Raw genomic sequence first — 19520 nt, forward strand, 5'->3', positions numbered from 1 at the left:
TCAAGTGAAGTCCCTGGAGACTGGAAAAAAGGGAAACAGTGCATCTGTTTTTAAAAAAAGTAACAAGGAGAACCCTGGGAACTACTGACCTGTCAGCCTCACCTCTGTGCCTGGGAAGATCGTGGAACAGATCTTCCTAGACACTGTGCTAAGGCACATGGAGGACAGGGAGGTGATTCGAGATGGCCAGAATGGCTTCACCAAGGGCAAGTCCTGCCTGACCAACCTAGTGGCCTTCTATGATGGAGTGACCACATCAGTGGACAAGGGAAGAGCTACCCATGTCATCTATCTGGACTTCTGTAAGGCATTTGACATGGTACCCCATAGCATTCTTCTCTCTAAATTGGAGAGAGATGGATTTGATGGGTGGACTGTTGGGTGGATGAAGAACTGGTTGGATAGTTGCCCCCAGAGGGTAGTGGCCAATGGCTCACTGTCCAGATGGAGATCGATGACACGTGGTGTCCCTCAGGGGTCCATATTGGGACAAGTACTGTTTAATATGTTCATCAATGACATAGACAGTGGGATGGAGTGCACCCTCAGCACTGTTGCAGACAACACCAAGCTGAGTGGTGCAGTTGACATGCCTGAGGGACAGGCTGCCATCCAGAGGGACCTGGACAAGCTCAAGGGCCTGTGTGAACCTCATAAGGGTCCTTCACCTGGGTCAGGGCAACCCCCAGTATCAATACAGGCTGGGGGATGAAGGGATTGAGAGGAGCCCTGCTGAGGAGGACTTGGGGGTTCTAGTGGATGAAAAGCTGGACATGAGCCAGTAATGTGCGCTCATAGCCCAGAAAGCCAACTGTACCCTGGGTGTGGCCAGCAGGTCAAGGGAGGTGATTCTGCCCCTCTACTCAGCTCTGCTGAGATCCCACCTGGAGTACTGCGTCCAGCTCTGGACCCTTCAGCACAGGAAAGACACAGACCTGTTGGAGTTGATCCAGAGGAGGGCCACCAAGATGATCAGAGGGGTGGAGCACCTCTCCTATGAGGACAGGCTGAGAGTGTTGGGGTGGTTCAGCCTGGAGAGGAGAAGGCTCCAGGGAGACCTTATTGCAGCCTTCCAGTACTTCAAGGGGGCTTATAAGAAAGATGGGGACAGACTTTTTAGAAGGATCTGTTTTAATAGGACAAAGGGTAATGGTTTTTAACTAAAAGAGGGTAGATTTTGACTAGATATAAGGAAGAAATTTTTGACAATGCAGGTGATGAAATGCTAGCACATGTTGCCCAGAAAGGTGGTAGATGCCCCATCCCTGAAAACATTAAAGGTCAGGCTGGACAGGACTCTGAGCAACCAATCTAGTTGAAGGTGCCCCTGCTCACTGCAGGGGGGTTGGACTAAATCACGTTAAAAGGTCTCTTCCAACCCAAAGATTCTATGATTCCATTCCTGCAAGTCTTGGACAAAATTTTTTTTTACTCGGAGGTTACACAGGCAACGAGGAGGGGGAAGAGCACTGTGGCTTCTCTGACAATTTGATATACATTAAGCTGAGATATTGATTCTTACAAAAGCAACAAGTTCTCCAGATAGCGTTATTGTTAGAGGTTCCTACAGTTTAATAGTGCAGGAAAAAAAAATAGAAAATTAATTATGATGGGATTTTTCTTTTATCTCTTCTAATAAACTGCTCTGGGGTACATCAGTAATCTACTCCTGGACTTCTCCCACCCCTTTATCCCTTCAAATCCATGTATTCCACACTGGCTGGTATAACATATGAAGAATGATACTACAAAGAAACTCAGAAATATGTAAAGATGCCTATGCGCCTTCCCTGAACATGTTAAAATAGTCAACAAAACCATGGTAATTTCAACTCCAGTTCATTTGATCTAATATTAAATTAGCTGCTCTTGGGATATCTTCTTTTTCATCAGTCAGAACACATTTGTATGCTCACATTTTTCTGTGGGGTTCATTACGAGTTAAGGAATTGAACAGAACTGCTTCAAGTAGAGATGAGAGACTTCTTCTCCCTCTCTCCCAGATCATTTTGACCTTGTGATATTTTGGGCACCAAAAGGATGAAACCTACTTTGCTGTTTAGAACGAAGGCCATCACTGATACCAGCTCTCCAATATGGGCATGCAAATTCCGTTATTTCTCGAAAACCCACTGAGTCGAGCATATCAGGACCCAAATAAATTCTAGGTTTTAGTTTGGAAAATTAGATGTAAAATTCTTGGAAACAGGCAAAGATAAAGTGAACTTTATTCTGAGAACAAATCCATATGAGAAGAAAAGTGAGGTGGTGGGAGGAGCAAAGTAGCAGTGATGCATATGTAATAGGGAGATTTTTATCTCTTAATTGAACAACAAGTTTTATACCTCTAAAATATGTGGTAAGTTTCATTGGGCTTGGATGAAACCCTGAGAGAAGCAAAGAGGCTCTGAAAAAGAACAGAGATCTATTAGCATTGGTCATCTTGGAAGACCAGAACCTTTATGGTAGTGGAGATTGCTAATCATGCTGCTGTGGTCTTGTAGTTTAATTTTTTGGTATGAGATCTAGAAAAGAGAAAATAGGTTATGGACCTTTATTAAAAACAAACAAACAACAAAACCCCCCACCAAACAAACCACCCAAACAAACAAAAAAAAACCCTACACAAACCCTGGAGGAAAAAAAAAGCCCCTTGAATCGCATTAACTTCATTGCATGCAATTCTAAAAGAAATAGGTTTGGATTAGCTGGTAATTGAAAATCCCATAGGAATGGGTTAGCTCCTATACATGCTACCCAAGAGAAAACAAAATTGTCACATATTTTCCTTAAGGTGTGGGAGGAAAAATCAAATCAAATAGCATTTTAGAAGTGCATGTAATAACTTGAATTTAAAACAAGATATGTATTATTCAAGTAATTCTAAGCATGGTATAGTAAATTTTTCATGAAGGTTAAGAAAAAATATGACAGAAATATCATTTAAACTGAGTGGTTTTGATGCTGAACTTGAAAGTGGGTGATTTAATAGAACTTTTTTTAATATGACGAGTCTCAGATAACATCATATTTGGCAAAGTGCTTTATTGGTTTTTGGATTAGAGTTTTTTTCATAAATTTTTCTCTTCAAACTAATAAAATTCATGTAGCTGTCAGTTTGGATTTGATCCCTATTTTGTTTTGCCTCAACAGTGTAATCTCAATCAGTCTAACTTATTTTTATGCTGCATTTACAGGGTATAAAGATGACAAATCACTCATGTCTCAGTGCTGGTATTTTATCAAAAGTTTGAATGAATATCAAGGCTGAGGACAACAGAAAGATGAGGCTTAGAACAACAGCTGCGTGACAACACAGGCTGGACAGACTCTTCCATCTTTACACCACTGCTCAATTGTGCATCGTGTTAACAGTCCCATACAAATCAGCTTTGCACTGGCGAAGTACAACCTCATTTGTTCTGAGCAAAGGTGTCGGAATCCATGGGGAGGATGGATAATGGGGTACTGTTTATGGAACTGGTGAGGTCTTTGTTTTAACCCTCATCTTGCTCCTGACTTGAGTGTCATTTCTGATGCAGTCTTTGCACCTTCTTTTGATGTTGGTTTCTTTCCTGGTTTGTGACTACTGGCAAAAGGGGGGGTGGTGGCCTTGAGATATATCAAAAATGACCTCAGCTACTGCCTAAAATAAGAGCAGGAAAACTCTATATAAATACATTTACTCTGAGTACTTTCTATTGTATTGGTTGTATATAGATTTTGAACTCTAAAGAGAAGGGACTCTTTTTTTTTTTTTCCCCCCCACTATGTTTTCATGCAGCACATGGCAGGATGATGTCCAAACCTCAGGTGAGAAGTCTAGGTGCCACTGTGGAATGCTATAATAAGAAGAATTAAACTCTGATAGCTTGAGAAATGTGAGTTTGCTTTCCTAGGAATTTATATGCTTTTTTTTTTTCTTCTTAAAATAGGTTTTACCTCAACTTTCTGAGCCAATAGTGTTTTATTTCTGGCATGTAACATGATGTTGAGAAGAGAGAAATCCTCTGAGCATCATTTGTTGACCATGCAAAATGTTTCAAGGGAAGAAGTTGCAGAGAAGCATTTTTCAATTACAGTTTCTTAGTCCCTAACTTGTAATGACTCACAAGCAGGCAGGAATGTTAGCAGTGAATTTATCCTCTCAGTGTCCATCTCGTGGCAATTGAGATGATTAGAGAATTAGGAGGAGGGATTAATGTCAAATATCAGGCACAGTAGCTTCTTGTGCCAAAGTTGGAAGATCAAATATCAACCTCTGGAAAAGAATTGCAACTCTGAATCAGAATTATAATGGTCTAAATGAGAAGGCTAAAAGGGCTAGGCATTTATCTGTAGTGTTGATAAAGGATACCCTGGGCCTTCACAGGAAAATGGAAGTGATAGAAGATCAAATTAAAATGAAGAACTTGAGGTTTCTTGGCATGAAAATGAAGAACTGGATATAACTAAAACTAGGGACATGATGTAGGAGCTGCCTGAACTTTACATTTCAGCTGGTATTGATGAGGCATAGAGTTTTATTGTGTTCCTCAAACTTTTTTCTGCTGTTAAAATAAATATATTTGACAATGGTGAAGTTTTTAATGCAACTCTTATCTTATTTCTTCAGAATGAAATAAAGAAGTACTGATGTAAATTAAAAGTACAGGACAAGAAAATTGCTATTGTTGCATAAGGAAGAAATTTATATTATGCTCACGTAAACTCCTATGGGGAAGTACAGTCTGCATCTTAAAATAGTTTCTCACCAGTACAGAAGAGGTCTTGGGTTTTGATTGTTAAATTGTCAAACTTTCACTTTCAGCTTCTTCCTAATGTAGATCTGTGAGTATATAAAAGAAATTATAAAGCTCTTTCTTCTTTACAGATTTTCTTGAGGGATACGGTTAGAGCCTTCTCTCAACCATATCCCATACCAATGAAGTGTTCTGTATTGTAATATCTTGTTAGAGACTGCAAGTGTGTTTGTAATTTCTGATCTTTTTCCAAAATGTGTGAAACCGAAGCAGATAATGCTAACTGCTGAACGTGTGTAATCCCAGAGCTCCATTGATAAAGATGCTATCCAAAGACAATCTAATACATACCTTTTCATATCGAGATCAGAGTATAGCTGGACATGGAAGCTAGTGCACTGTTTATGCAATGTGTTCATTAAAACCAGAAGTGCTTTAACCTAAACTTTCATCTTCACATGAGGGTTTTTTGACATAATCTGTTTCACTTCACTGAATATGCAGATTTGCCCACAAGGTGAGGCAGAGGAGTGCAAAAAATGGAGAAGCACCACTGCCAGATTTCTCAGAAGAAAGTGAACAGGAACTGAAAGCATTATAGATAAATGTCAAAGAACACGTCAGTGGCAGGAAGAAGTCCTAGAGATAAATTGTTTGGGTGTGTGGAATGGAGGAGCATAATAACTTTATATAAATACATGTAAAGTAAGGATAACAATATTAAGATATGTACAAAATAAAGATATGGGCATTTCAGTCTTCTGCATTGTAGTTAATGACAATAGTGACTATGTGGTGTAGTACTTGGGCTCATCTCTTAAAAATCCTCACTTCTTACTAGTAAAGAATCTCTAGTGTTTCTTCATCAGGGGAAAGTGGTACCCTATCCAATACCATTTGGTTCATGTTTGATCATGTTCATGTTACTAATGAACTTGGACTGAATTTTCTAGTCAAGTCCTTAGAAGTCCTCCTTTCCCCTTCTCTCCCCCTACCCCTCCCCAACAGGTATGTTGTTGTAGTTTTAAACTTTCACATTACCAACAATCTCCAGGAATAAACAAACAGAGGAATTGAAGCACAAAGAAAGTGACTTAAGGTCGCAGAGTAAATCCAATAGCTGAGACCTGGTATCTTGAGGCTCTCTCCAGTGCCATTGGGTGCCAGTCTTGGTTGACAACTCTTAGATTGTTTTTAGGATTTCACCCCTTGACCATTATGTGATTTGCCTTTCTCTGAAGGTAATACAGCACTTTGTTGCCAGGAGGAGTTTGTTTAGCCTCAATAACATGATTCAGTAGTCTTAGTCCTTTTCATATGGTTTGTTGAGGTCTAGTTGAATTAGGAGTGTGTTGGAAATGGAATCTCATTAAAGAGATGACAAAAACTGAACAGATACCATCAGATACCAACAGACAGTAACCATCTTTCCAAAAAGAGATTCTCTTCAAGCACTGGGATGAGTTTTATTGTCAGTATTAACGAATTATTGATATATGGCCAATAGTATGGGTATATTGTCCAAACCAAGCTTCTTTAGTGAATTGAACACACTTCAGCTCTTGGCCTGCCAACTTGGGTCTTTTTTTATAAATGCTAAAGTTCTGTTAAGTAAGAAACATTTTAAACAATTTTAATACCAACTTTTCATTATTTAGCATGAAAATGAATTTACTTCAAAGAATATTGTTGCTATCTTCCTAAAATATACTTTGTTTTTTTTCTTCTGAGGCCAAGGCCGATTTATACTCTCACTAGCTGTGAAAACCCTGAAATCTCTGCCTAGCTGTATTGAAACTAACAAAGAAATGAAAATCCTTGATATTTATGTTATTTTTTAGAAAGTTGCTATCTCTGTATAATGAATTAGGCACAACTAATTAGCTAGGCACCACAACTGTGAAGATTTCTGTTAACTGAACTTCAAAGCTTTCATGCTGACTGTTTGCAGGAGAGTGTTTGTGCTAGGATCATCACTGTGCTTCTCTGTCGCTTTTAATAGCGTCAGCGGTAACGTGAGATATGCACTGATTTCCTTAATAGAAGCTGGAGGTATGGGGATCCTGATGATAGTAATAGGTTTTCAAAACCTGCCTGAAGCATATACAAACCTTAACTGGCACATAGATACGGTCAAATTTCATGAAAAAATTCCAGCTATGAAAACTGGGTCTAAAGGTGTCCCTTGAGTGAGACCCACAGGACAGACTTTTTAGTTTATCAAGGCTGTTCCCCTGGCATTAGGGACTTATTCTTCGCAGAAGATTTAACAAGGTACTATTGTAAGAAGAACATCTGTTCTGTGTTTTAGTGGAAACTTTGTCACTTGTAATCATTGGTCACCCTGTACTTCTTTCATGAATGTGATTTTTCTGTATTATTCCTGCATGTGCAAAGGACTCTAATTCCCGCACTAAAGGTGTGGAAATCCTTGTATTCATTTATATGGTACCATTTGTTTCCCTAGAGTGTGCCCATACCTGATACTCTGGATGGGAGATAAGAGACTAGACTTGTGAGTCAGCTGGCAACAAACAGGAGGGTGAGGGCTGACTGAGACAAAAAGGGTGAAGACCTATGCTAGTTTACATCTGATCAGGATTTCAGTCACCTTAGGCAAAGGACTGAGAAGCTCTGGCAGAATGCTTCCCAGGAGGTCAGTTCTTCAGCCAGAGGTAAAAACAGAGGCTGAATCCCTTGCAAATAATTTTTTTTCCAGTAAGCACATGATCTCATGCTTATAAACTGAAGATACAGTATTATTTTCAGGTTTAAAATTTTTTCTTTTCCCATTTGATCAATTTCTTTAGGTTCTTCTGCACTCTGAATTTTCCTTAGGGGTATTTGCAACATTTTCCAATGCAGTGTTGGTTACAAGTTTAATTAATTTGTTTATATTCCTTTCTGCTATTCAATTTGAATTTTAATATATTTAGCATTAATAATAGTCTCTGCCTTAAGGAATTTACAGTAAAAAAATAGGGATATGTACAATATGTGACTGTTATTTACAATTATAAACTCTCCTCTTGCAGCTATTGTGAAAGCACTCTATTGTAGAATGGGACTTGAGTGAAAGGCAGCTAATAGCTTGGTTTTAACACAGCTTTTTTCTTTATCATGCTAGTCAACACCTTCAGAAAAATATTATTGACAATGACAATAACTACTCAGTGTCCTCACAAAATTTCTGAAACATAAATAATATCTAAGGATGGCTTCCCCCCCGCCTTTGCTTTTTCCATATAGCGTTTATTTTTTCTGCACTTAAATCTGTGCTCTGATGAATGAATAGATGTACACAGAGCACTGATCCTTATCTTATTAGCCTCCTGGATCTGATTTTATCTCACTTAGAGACAGAATTTGGCTGCAGCTCAACATTTGCTGCTGTCATGCATGTTACTGGGCATACTAAGAGCCACTTTGTCACTGTAATGGATTGCTGGACTGGGGACCAGCTCATCCCTATTCAGCAAAGAGCTGAGAAATGTGCGTACTTTTAGGAAGGCGTCCAAGCTGTTGACCTTAGTGTTCACTGCAGGGATGGTGTGCCCTGATGTGCTTTGCTGAACTTGTACCCTCTTTGTTTATTAAACACTAACAATTGCTTCTACCATAGCAAGCCGATTTCTGAGATCTGTTTCATTCTACAGTGCTGGGCTGTGGCCACTGTGCTTCCTCTTATATCTCTGATAAGAATTAAGTTTTACAAGAGCTTAAAGCATAATTAATAAGAGGACATTGGGTTCCAAATGGGTTCTTTTTACCAGGATTTTAAAAAACTTATGCCAGATCTAACCTACATGCAGTTTAAATATATGTCATCACACTTACTGTTAGAAATTAGTGATAGTTACATGCCCAAAAGAATTGCGCTGATACAATAACTTTCACTTTATGGAGCAAATCGTGGTGTGTAGTTTTTATGCTTATCCAAACTTGGAAAGTAGTAATTTTGAAATTACTTGTATGTGGATATGAAACTTGTTCAAGATCAGGTGAACCTGTCAGAGAGGAGAGTATCTTGTCTGGTGCTTGGCTGCCTAGGTGGTATTTGCTTCTAGTGATAACCATGGAGAGCAGTTTACAATAGGTTAGATTTACACAGCCTATACTGAGGAGATAATACATTTCATTTTATGTGGAAATAATGAAGATATGGTAGTTATTAAAGGCCTACAAACAATCGTGTTTGCTTGAACTTAAAATCTGTAAGCCCTGGTGTTTAAGGCCCTCCTCCGCTCTAAGTTAAGCAAAGTTTTTAGCACTGATTGGTTTTCATGCTCAGCAGTTCTCTCTGTCCATTGCTTTGATGGTTCACTGGTATAACTAGAAAACTAATATTTTTGAAGCTTACATTTTAAGGAGCGTTAGCTCAGAGGCCACATGTGGGTCAGCTGGACAACTTGCAGCAGCACAAGCAGAAATGAGTATGAGTGGGTGCTGCATGCTCGTTTTCTTTGTGGGAAAAACTGGTCACTGAATCATCCCTGTCAGGCAATTCGAGCAGCTCTAGTTGCACAGATGGACTCTCTTCTTGGACTTTGAGTAGTGAGGCTTACTTTGTGTCCGGCTATCAGAATATTTTATGGATCATGCTTGTAATTTTTCACTTGCCTGAGTTTTTTCCTGTTTAACCCTCAGTTCAGTGATCAGAGCTGCAATCCTTTTCTGGTTTCCTTTTCAGAAAATGCTTGCTTCATGTGAAGATGTTCAAAAGTATTTTTCTGCATTAAGTGGAAATGCTTTTGTTTTCTTGTTTGCTTTTAAAGTCCCCTAGAATAAAAGACTGCATTGCTGGTTCCCACTCTAGTTCAGTATGATCATCACCTGGCATGATTTCTCTGGTTCTGACTAAACAACTCATCATAGACCTTAGAAATGTTTCTGGTGGAAAAAGTACTCTAGCAAGTTTTATATTCTCACAAAAAGTTTTGTGATTGAGTTGAAAAATCCATAGTTTACCTCCGTCCAGGGATGTTCACCATGAGAATGATGCAAGTTCACCTATGCTCAAAACCTAGCTGAGTCTTCTTGCACTTCCAGAACTGGGCCTAGTGAGTTGAACAGTTTTTATCCTATTTATAAAGCTGCTTTCACATATGAAGACATCAGTTGTAGCTGTACTAATGCATAACAGATGTCACTGAAACAGGGAGCTTTACCCATGTTGTGTGGAGTCCCAACATAAGCCGTCCCCATCAGAGTTTTATACAAGGAGAAAATAAGTCTTAATTAATTACCCTCCTGCACCTTAAATCTGCCCTATTATATACTAAATACAATGTGGCGGTTAAAGCTACATTAGTCAGTACACCAACTGGTGTAGCATTGGTTAGCTCAAAATCCTTAACTGCAAGAGTCAAGGTCTTGTCAGTCTTTTCAGCAAGATGGCTGCTAATCAGGAGCTCTGATGAATAACACTTAACAGCATCACATTCACATGCATACCATTAATTCCTGAAGTACTTCATTAGTGCTTCAAATGTGGTTTGCTTTCCTTTTTCACAGCAAAGAATGGAGTGGGAAGAGTTCTTGCTAAGGGCCTGCTTTGCCAAAGCAGCTGCCTGAACTTCCTTTTTTTTTTTTTTTTAATGTTATGAAATGCTGGTGTTCAAATTAAATAGTGTTGGAACAACAGAATCAAATCCACTCTCAAAAGCATTGCAGTCATGTCTATAAGACTTTTACATTCTGGCTAAGTATTTTAATATGGAAATGGAACCCAATTTTGCAGGCCTGATAGTGGAGTTGGAAGTTGTTTCCTACTTGTGAATTGACTTTTAAGGGGCTAAAAGAGCATAGCTGAGGCAGCATTAGTGAAAAAGTTATTTAAAAAAAAGATAAGCCAACCCCCTCAAAATCAATTTTAGTTGAAGTTAGCAGGGCTGTTCATTTACACACTTCAAAGTGTAAAATTTTTAACATTTTTTACCCATGAGAAACTTGTAATACTTAACGTGTGGATGAGGATGTTTACCCAGAGTTGGCGGTGTAAAAGACAAACTACTGAGTTGCACTGGGTTCTTGGCTTCTTGTTTCTTATTGTGGTGTTTTCCCTTCCTTACAATTGTTCTATGGTTTTTGTGGATACAGTGTCATCCATTATATACTTGTGCTTTCAAATCAAGGTGAAAAATAGCAAGCAAAAAGAAGTGTAAAGGGAGGAAGGTACAGGAGGCAGCTAGGGAGGTAAAGTAAGGTTGGCAAAAATGTTGGAGTAATAAGACAGAAGAGAGAAATCCAGCTAGCCCAGAGAAAGGCTAAAGGCATTGAAAGGCACCTTGTAATGGTGTTATCCAGAACCTATGGTAGCCTATGGGGTTGAGTAGGTGTTAAATTCCCCCCCACTCCTGCCCCTCTCCCTAATTCTCTGGGAATTTGGTCAACTAAATGTAGCCCCAAGCCACCTCCTGATTGGAATGAAATGTATTCCCAGAGGTGAAGTGGTGTCCTCTTCTATTCTCTTTCTCTGCTTCAACTCCTTTGCTTTTCTTATTCTCTTTTGTACCCCATTTTCATAATTCATCAGTTTTCTCTCTACAACTTTGTTTTCTATTTCTGTGATATCTCTTTGCTCTGTTTAAATATTTTTTTGCCTCCACTGCACTTCTGCTTATAGATAATGCCTTTCTTCCTCTGCTTATTTCTTTTTCCATCCTCTACTGCCCTCTCTGATGACTTTATCTTTTTTGCTCCCCTACTTATTTGCTGTTCTTTTCTTTGCTCCTGATTTTTTTTGATCCATTGCCGCACAGCTTTACCTGCTTTCTTTATTGCCATCTGTCTGTCTTAATTTCCTTTCTTACTTACATCAGGTAGTAGCAAGACAACCTATATTTTAATGTGTTTTCATACCACTGAGATCAAGTTAAAATATTCAGACCAATGAAATTATATGTGAGTTGGAATTAAAGGTAGATTTCTTCTACATTTCTCCTCATTTTCCTCTCTGAGGATAAGACAGAGCATCAAAGACCTCTTGTACATCAAAAGTGTTTTTCTAGTTGTCAAAATGAGTTTTAGGAGTTGATAATTCCTTACTGAGTGACCAAATGTGCTTCCAGTAAATTTGTGATTGACCTCAAGCTACATCAGTTTTAGATATTATCTTTGCTTGTTACATTAGCACCCCAAAATCTACAGTGAAGTTCGAGACCACTGATATATATGACTTTTGTAAAACACATCCCTAAAACAGAAACAAGAAACACAGTAAGAAGTATCCCCTTAGATGCTAGTATCTAAATACTTGCAGTTCAGAAGGCTTATTTTTGTCTAACCCCTTCAAAGACTTAATATAAAAATTGCTATTTTTAGCATAAATAGTCTTGATTTCTTTTAATATTGCAGTGGAATATCCCTGATACCACATTCTTACATATCTTTCGAAGAGTTTTACAAGCAAAGTCAGCATCATTATTCACATTTTACTACCAAACTCAGCCTTACATGATAAAGGCTTAACTCTTGTATAACATTTTTCTGCTCTGCTCCCTGAAGCTGGGGTGAAATCCTGGCCTACCTGAAATCAGTGGCAGAAAGCCCCATTAACCTCCAGTGGAGCTAGAATTCCACCCTCAGTGCCTGTCATCTATTTTACTTGCTCAGGTCTTAACACCCTGAAAAATTGAATTCACTGAAGCAACAACCTGTTCAGGCCAGGCTCTGGGGAATTCGAGCTGAAATTCAGCCCTCGGAGATGTGGATGGATCATAAGCTTTTGCCTTCTGGAAAGTGGAGGAACAAGGGGGCCCTAAAACCCCACTATTCTTTCTGCAAACTTTATAATACATATCACTTAAAGAGAGAAAAAACGAAGAGTATTTCTATAGAGGATCCTTGCTTTGAGTATTACAGTTCTCTTTCAACAAGCTGTGTCTAGCTGCAATAGGATATCTCTCACCTTGTCCAAATATTTCAGTGGTGCAACAAAAAGGTTCAACAATATAAAACTTAGATAGTAACTGAACTTCAGCAGTCATTGGAGCATATAGTTTCAGATGAGGTAAACAGCAATAAAAAAAAGAAAAATAACGCTTGAAGCAAAAAAAATGCAATGCAAGACAGTTTTCTTCACTGTCTGGTACCCCTGTAGGCTTATTAGCATTAGGATGGCTTAAAGTTCTCTCTTGTTAGCTAACAGGAACACCATCTGAAATTCCATGTTTCTTAAATTGGTATAAAAGGCTAAATAAATGTGCATCTGGTGCTTGGCTGTAGTCTACTCAGTTACAGCCTACTGGAAAAGGCAAAGCGATGCTTTGTGCAATGAAACCGCAGGCTTTAGGATTAGTCCTGCACACCGTTAACATTTTAGTTACCCCATCTTCTAAACAACACTGAGGTTGGGACAACTTTGATAGTCAGAAGCTCAGAATTTCTTAACTCTTTCCTGTCATAAATTCAGGTCTCATGACCCTTGCATGATTTTCTCTGCTTAAAGCTTTTTTTGGGGTACAAAAGCAGTGACCATAATGGCCCTTACAGCAATTTGAAGCTCAGGAGACATGGATTTGTTTTGCAGTCACAATTGTTTCTACTGTGTTAATAGTCCCCTGGGTGATCTTCTGTGCAGAAATTTGGGATGGCACACATCAGCATGTGGCTCCAGGTCCCACAAAATTATCTTATGGCCAATCTAAAACCTGTAAAGCAGTTAGTAAATTCCACACTTCAATTTTACTGGTTTTGTAGCCTTCTTTATCTAATCTATTTTAATAGAATTTTGCTAAACAGTTATTTTAGCTTAATAGCTGCCCAGAGGCTGTTTCTGAATGTATTTTTTTCATAAAAATTGCACATTGGATTGAAGGAGAACCCCAGCCTACTCCAGAGAAATCTGATCTGAATTTTGAGTTTTGTGAGAGCAGAAGTTGACTGGCTATGTAACAGCACAGCAAAGCCAATGCAAACTTCCTTATCCAGGTTACCATTTGCTTTCTCCTTTCCAACTTCCTTAGACAGTGAGCTTGAACCAAAGTCCCACAAGTGCATTCTGAGAATTGTCCAGCGAATTTGGGTAGATAATTGAGTTTACATTCCTGTTCAGACCATTGTAACTAATAACAGGAAAGGTGCATGCTTTTTGGATTTTAGGACTAAAAAGTCTTTGATTATTCTCATAGATTTGCGATCACTTAACCCTAACCCCTTTGAGTTTACTAAAATTTGTGCGTATTGCCTAGTGCCTTGATTAGGACTTACTAAAAGGACTTTGTTTCACTGTAGTGAGTTTTATTTGGCCTCACTGCAAGTTCTGCATGGTGGTTTCGTGAACCACATCACTGTACACAGATTCCCTCTCCCACCTAAAAATACGTCGCCTGTCGGTGGAAAACATATTATTCTTACCCAGTCACATGCAAAGCAGAAAGAAATTTATTAATCCAAAAAGTGAATCTGATCAAAGTACTGCTCCCACTTGCATATGCTTTGAACACTCCAGAAGAACAGCAAGATTTTCTCATACTCAGTGATTGAGTTAGAGAGGTAATGGGTTTGTTTGCGAGGGAAAGTACATTTGAAAAAAAAAAAAAGTGGTATGGGTGGGTGTAAAAGGAGCCCTTCTGTGGCTTCTGTTTCTCAGTCTAAAATTGTGAGACTATCATTTCTCATCATAAGGGTTCAAAGGGTTAATAGAAAGAGGGGTTTTCATTGTATTGTTCACAGTACCTATGGTAAGACTCGGTTTACACTTTAAAGGACACATGAAAAGAGAGAGAGGTAGCTGAATGCTTGCCCTATATATTGGAGAAATTGTTCGTTCGCGTGAAATGCTGACCTCTGTCATCCTGCCGAGCTGACTGGGCCCTGGGGTGAGCGGTTGCTTGAGTGCTCATTGCAAAATTTAAAGCTGCCTGGGGAGTACTTTAAAAGGAGAATGTCAAGGTTGGTATACCCAAATCTGACCTATTTCCCGCCCCCCCCCTTAGGTCTATTTGAAAAGTTCATGTTGTTTGTTTTTAAAAAATCTTTTAATCTAAACCAAAATGCTTCAATTGCTATTGAAGACTAGGGATTAGGAGGAGAAGCTGGGAGAGTTCAATGTTCAGTGTGGCAATGCAAGTGTCAGGAAGAAGAAAAGGTCCTGAAAGATCCTGGGGACTGTCTTTGAATTTGGTGATAATTAGTAACAGAGAATTCAGGTTGAAATGGGTAAGGGATCGATGAAGAAGTGTAAGGATATTTTTTACTCATGAAAATGTCAATGCGGATCCAAACTTAAGTTCACAAGAAGTTAATTCAGAACCTCAATTTACTTTTATTCTAATAGGTTTTATTCTTGTTGTGTGTGCTGATACTTTCTCGTAATGTTATTTTGTAATACATAATTCCTGCTATAACTGAAATATACCCTTCCCTGTTATTCGCTTTGTTTGATAGCCTACTTAAAAACACATTATCAGTATCATTTTCTTCTGATATAGTATCCCAAGACTATCATCACTATTATAACCTTGCTATGCTACTTGCTATAAAAACTCTCACACGAATATAGCACCTACTTGAATAATTCCTAGTCTAATTGGAAAATAGATGAAACAGCTACATGTGCAAATCACAAAAGGAAAAAAACAGGAGGAAGTAATAAAATCGAAGTAAAGAAAATATTTTTTTACATAATTATGATGTTTCTCAGAAGATGCAAGGGGGAAAAAAAACCCCAACCCTCAAAAACTGAACTCTGAGGACTGTAGTTCACTACGGATTTACCCTACACTATTTCAGAGCAGATAAAATGATCGTGCAATATACAGCATGATCACAAGAGGGCGACGGGATTAGACATACACGTTTGCTTTAAAGTTGACCTTTCCAAGCTTTCAGGACTTAATCCTGTTTTCAAAAAAGTTTTCCTATGAACTGTGAGGCTCAGTTCTGAAAAACACACAGCTACTAAGAAACCCTGGTATGTTACAAACTCTTTTCCTAGCTCAAAAATATTATCCTTCCCTGTCTTTATGTTGGACAGGCTTTTCTAAATCCTGGAGGAGCAGATGACCTTGCTCTGCACTGTGAAACAGGGCAGCTCAGGTGAATGGGAGGAGAGTGGAGTACAGGTCTCAATAGTAGCCCGTCCAGCCTCAAGGATACACGAGTGGCCACAGAGAACACAAAGAGTCTGCAAAATAATCAGTTCCTCCATCCCTTCCCAACCTCAGGTGTCACAAATCGTGCTGTGCCTTGGAAATATCACTTTTGCAAAGCTTTTGAAGGAAATTCTACTACTTGTTAACAAAGATGATGACTGGAGGAAAAAAACCAAACCAACCCAACCCACACCACCTTTTTGCAAGACAAAACCTCTACAATAATAATTTCTAAATTCTCTCTTTGTAGCTAAGATTTCCCATATCCTCTAAAGCAGAGTAAAAACCCAGGCAGCAGTAAAGAAGCTGTCTTGGTTAAAAGACATTCTGCCTCCTGCCAGCAAGGCTATTTAGTGTTTATCTCTATTACAGCCATCTGTAGCTAATTGTATAGTTATGGTAATAGTGCCCTCCAGAGGAATTTTGAAGGAATTATAATACTCGGAGCTAATACAAAAGATGTTTTTTAAAAGTGAGTGCAACAGGAAAATGGAATGTTATTAAAATGATAAAATACTTGAACCTCAGGGGGGAAAAATCTCAATATCAAAGCTCCTTCTGTTTTGCATGTGCATTTCCATCTAAGAAAACCATATCCTAGTTACAATAGCCTTCTTCATAGTATGGTAGCAAACATGAAGTTTGCATAAATCCATTTGAATCAAGGCTATAAAAGTAGACCAACCAAGCAAAGAATAGCTACTCCTAATCTGCAGCAGACATGTACAATGTATTATGAGTGGGCTCCAGCCTCAAAGATGTCTGGATTTTTTCCTGGACTTGCTGCTCTAATGTAGGTTGGCACAGTTAATTGAGGCAGTCAGAAGTAAGTGCAGATGTTCAAGGAGTTCTGAGTATGAGACTTATTTTAATTTCAAGATAAACCATACTTACATTCCCAAATTCCAATATAGAGTTTTCTTCATGGCCATGCTGTGACACTAGGCCTCAAAGGAAGGGCATGTGACTGCGGTACAACATGACACCTTATTTTAGACCACGTCCTTGAGGTCTGCAGCGCAGCCTTCTGAGATGACATCTCAGCACCTGAGTGTCAGGTGTATTTAAACTTCCTTGTTTTTCTTTTTTTTTTTTTTAAGGCTTTCAGACTATGGGGTCAAATTGCTTTGTTTTACATTCTGAAACTCCTGTCCCCTCCTCCTCCAAAAAACAACCAGGCCTTAATGAAAACTGAAATGGCAGTGATTTCTGTATTCATTTGCTTTTAGGCATAGCCCAGGCTCATGTTTGACCTGAATGCTGCAGGTTTGCAGCCAGGTGTCCGGGCTCGGAGCTTTGCATCAGGACACCTCCCACACCGAGGCTGCCAGAACTGGAAGGAGCAGTCCGGTGTTCCCATGCTTGGGATTAGATGGATCTGGTAAGTTCAGCACTTCCTTGAGAAAGAAGAGAGATGGTTGTACTGCTTGTGATGTATCTCTTCGTAACAGTGTCATTGCCCTTGGTCTAAGACTTCTTCTAAACTGAGTTTTCTTATTTTGCATGAACCTCAAAGGAGAGTGAAGTGACCTAGACCTAGAAGTGACCTGGGGGTGCAGGAGTGACAAGACATCACTGCTGAATGTAGGGAATGTCCCTAACCCCAAAGCTTCCTCCCAGCCACTGTGGTGAAAAGTGTGCCTCTTCCTATCTGCATTCATGTCATCAGTGCATGGTAGTCTTGGCCATCTTTTACCCACGGTGATGGATGGTACTACTTGTTTCTTTTATAGTAGTTACCCCCCACCCAAAAGTACCAGGAAATAACTATGTAGAGACGATTGAACTTTTTTTTTTCATGGGCTGTTGAATGGGTGGGTGTGAGTAGAGCTCTCTTGCTTTTCTCGCTTTCCTAACCCAATGCTTGCCAGATGATCTGATCCCATTGTGAGCTGGGAACGTGTGCCTGGAAGATACCAGCTGCCTGTAGAGGCCATTGTGCATGGATACTAAATCCTTCTCCTTTATCTTCCCCTGATGTATCCCTACTTCAGCACAATTTTCTCTTGCCCCTCCCCACCTGGCCCTTGCAGTTCCTCCGTGGTTGTACGAGTGTAGCAGGTCACCTCTGATGTGAAGCACTGTGCTGCTGACTCCCTTCTTGGCATCCAATTATTCCTGCACTCAAGAGGAAGACAAAGCAAGGTGGGAAGATCAGCGGAGCAGAAATAATAAAGGTTGGCTGGGCTGCCCAAAATAGTGCAAGGCAGAACACAAATCTAAGTCACAGCCACTACAATAGGATGAGTACCTTTGGTATCATTGAGTAGGGTGTATGTTTATCGCTGCAGAAGTGCTGCACTGTTAAGTATCTTGCCCAGCCCCAGTGGACACACCTGACCTGTTTAATTCTGCAGGTCCAGTGCACAGGGTCTTCCCTGTTGCCCCCCTGGTTCATAAATACAAAAACATCATTAGCAAAACCATGAGCAGGCTAGCACAGGACCTGACACAGCAGAGAGCAATTGCTGTTGTAAGAATAATCTGTGCAGGTACCATTGATGGGGAAGGTACTTTGGGGTGATAGATGAAGCTGGATTCTCAGCGCTGCAAGTATCTCTTTGCCAGCCATTCATTCAAGGGCTGGTCCAATTGTGGTGGAGGGCTGCTGTGAGCTTAATTTCATGTAGCAAGGATATTCTGTAGAAATATGTTTTATTGCAGGTAAGCAGTCTCTGCATTATTTATGTGAAAACTCAAGTAAATTATTGTTGGTTTTCATGCTGCAGGTAAAGTTTTAATGAAAACAGTAATGAATGCTTTGCTGGCATGCACAGACAACCTAAGTATGCAGCTAAATTAGCTATCTAAGCAGATGCTTTATATCCTGAATTGCATATATGGAATGCTGTTCAGTTGGTTTAAAAATTATATATATATCCACAAACTATTTTTTGTAAAAGCCATATGTTTTTGGTTTTTTTGTTTAAGTGTTTCAGTCATAGTGTGTGCCATTATGACAGTAAAATTAAAATCGGAAGAAAGATGTAAGAAGCTACCCATGTGCAGGAAGTTCAGGGAAAATTTAGAAATATTTCATTATTTAAGCTGTTGTACTGCAATATGTGCATTATTGCAAATGTAAGCAAGCATTCTTGTGGAAAGGCAAATTGAGACAAGGTTGATACTGTGTAAGCAAGCTGTTGTTTTGGCTTTAGATGCCTGTATTTGTATGCTTAAACAGTTATTAATTCTTTGATAAAGAGAGAGCTGATTCAGATGTTATGCTAGGTTTACAGTGTATACTAGCTTATAGTATCATATATACTGGTTTATAGTATAAACCCAGTATAAATTTTATAATTTCACTGGTTTCGCTGAAGGTACCTGTGGCATCAATAAGAGAAAAGGATTCAGTCCTACTACTCCATCTGAATACTGAGCAACCACTGAGCTGACACGTCATGTGAACCAAAGGTCCCCTCACAGCAGAACAAGGAGTGCAAGTGGATCTTTATTACCATTTCCCCTTCCCTCTTATATGGTCACTTAGGAGTTGAATTTAAAGCCATACTTAAGATAGGTCCTCTTCAAAGCAATCATAATATTAACAGCTCCCTGAGGCAGTATGGCTGGGGTATAATAGTAAAGTCTCCCTGGTTCTGTCAGCTTGGCTCAGGTCTACCAGAGTGGCCAAGCTCTGTGCTTTGGGGTGTTCTCTCTTCTCCTCCGGCTCTAGCAA

Source organism: Phaethon aethereus, assembly GCF_964289735.1.
Source record: "Phaethon aethereus genome assembly, chromosome: 1".
Taxonomy (NCBI): domain Eukaryota; kingdom Metazoa; phylum Chordata; class Aves; order Phaethontiformes; family Phaethontidae; genus Phaethon; species Phaethon aethereus.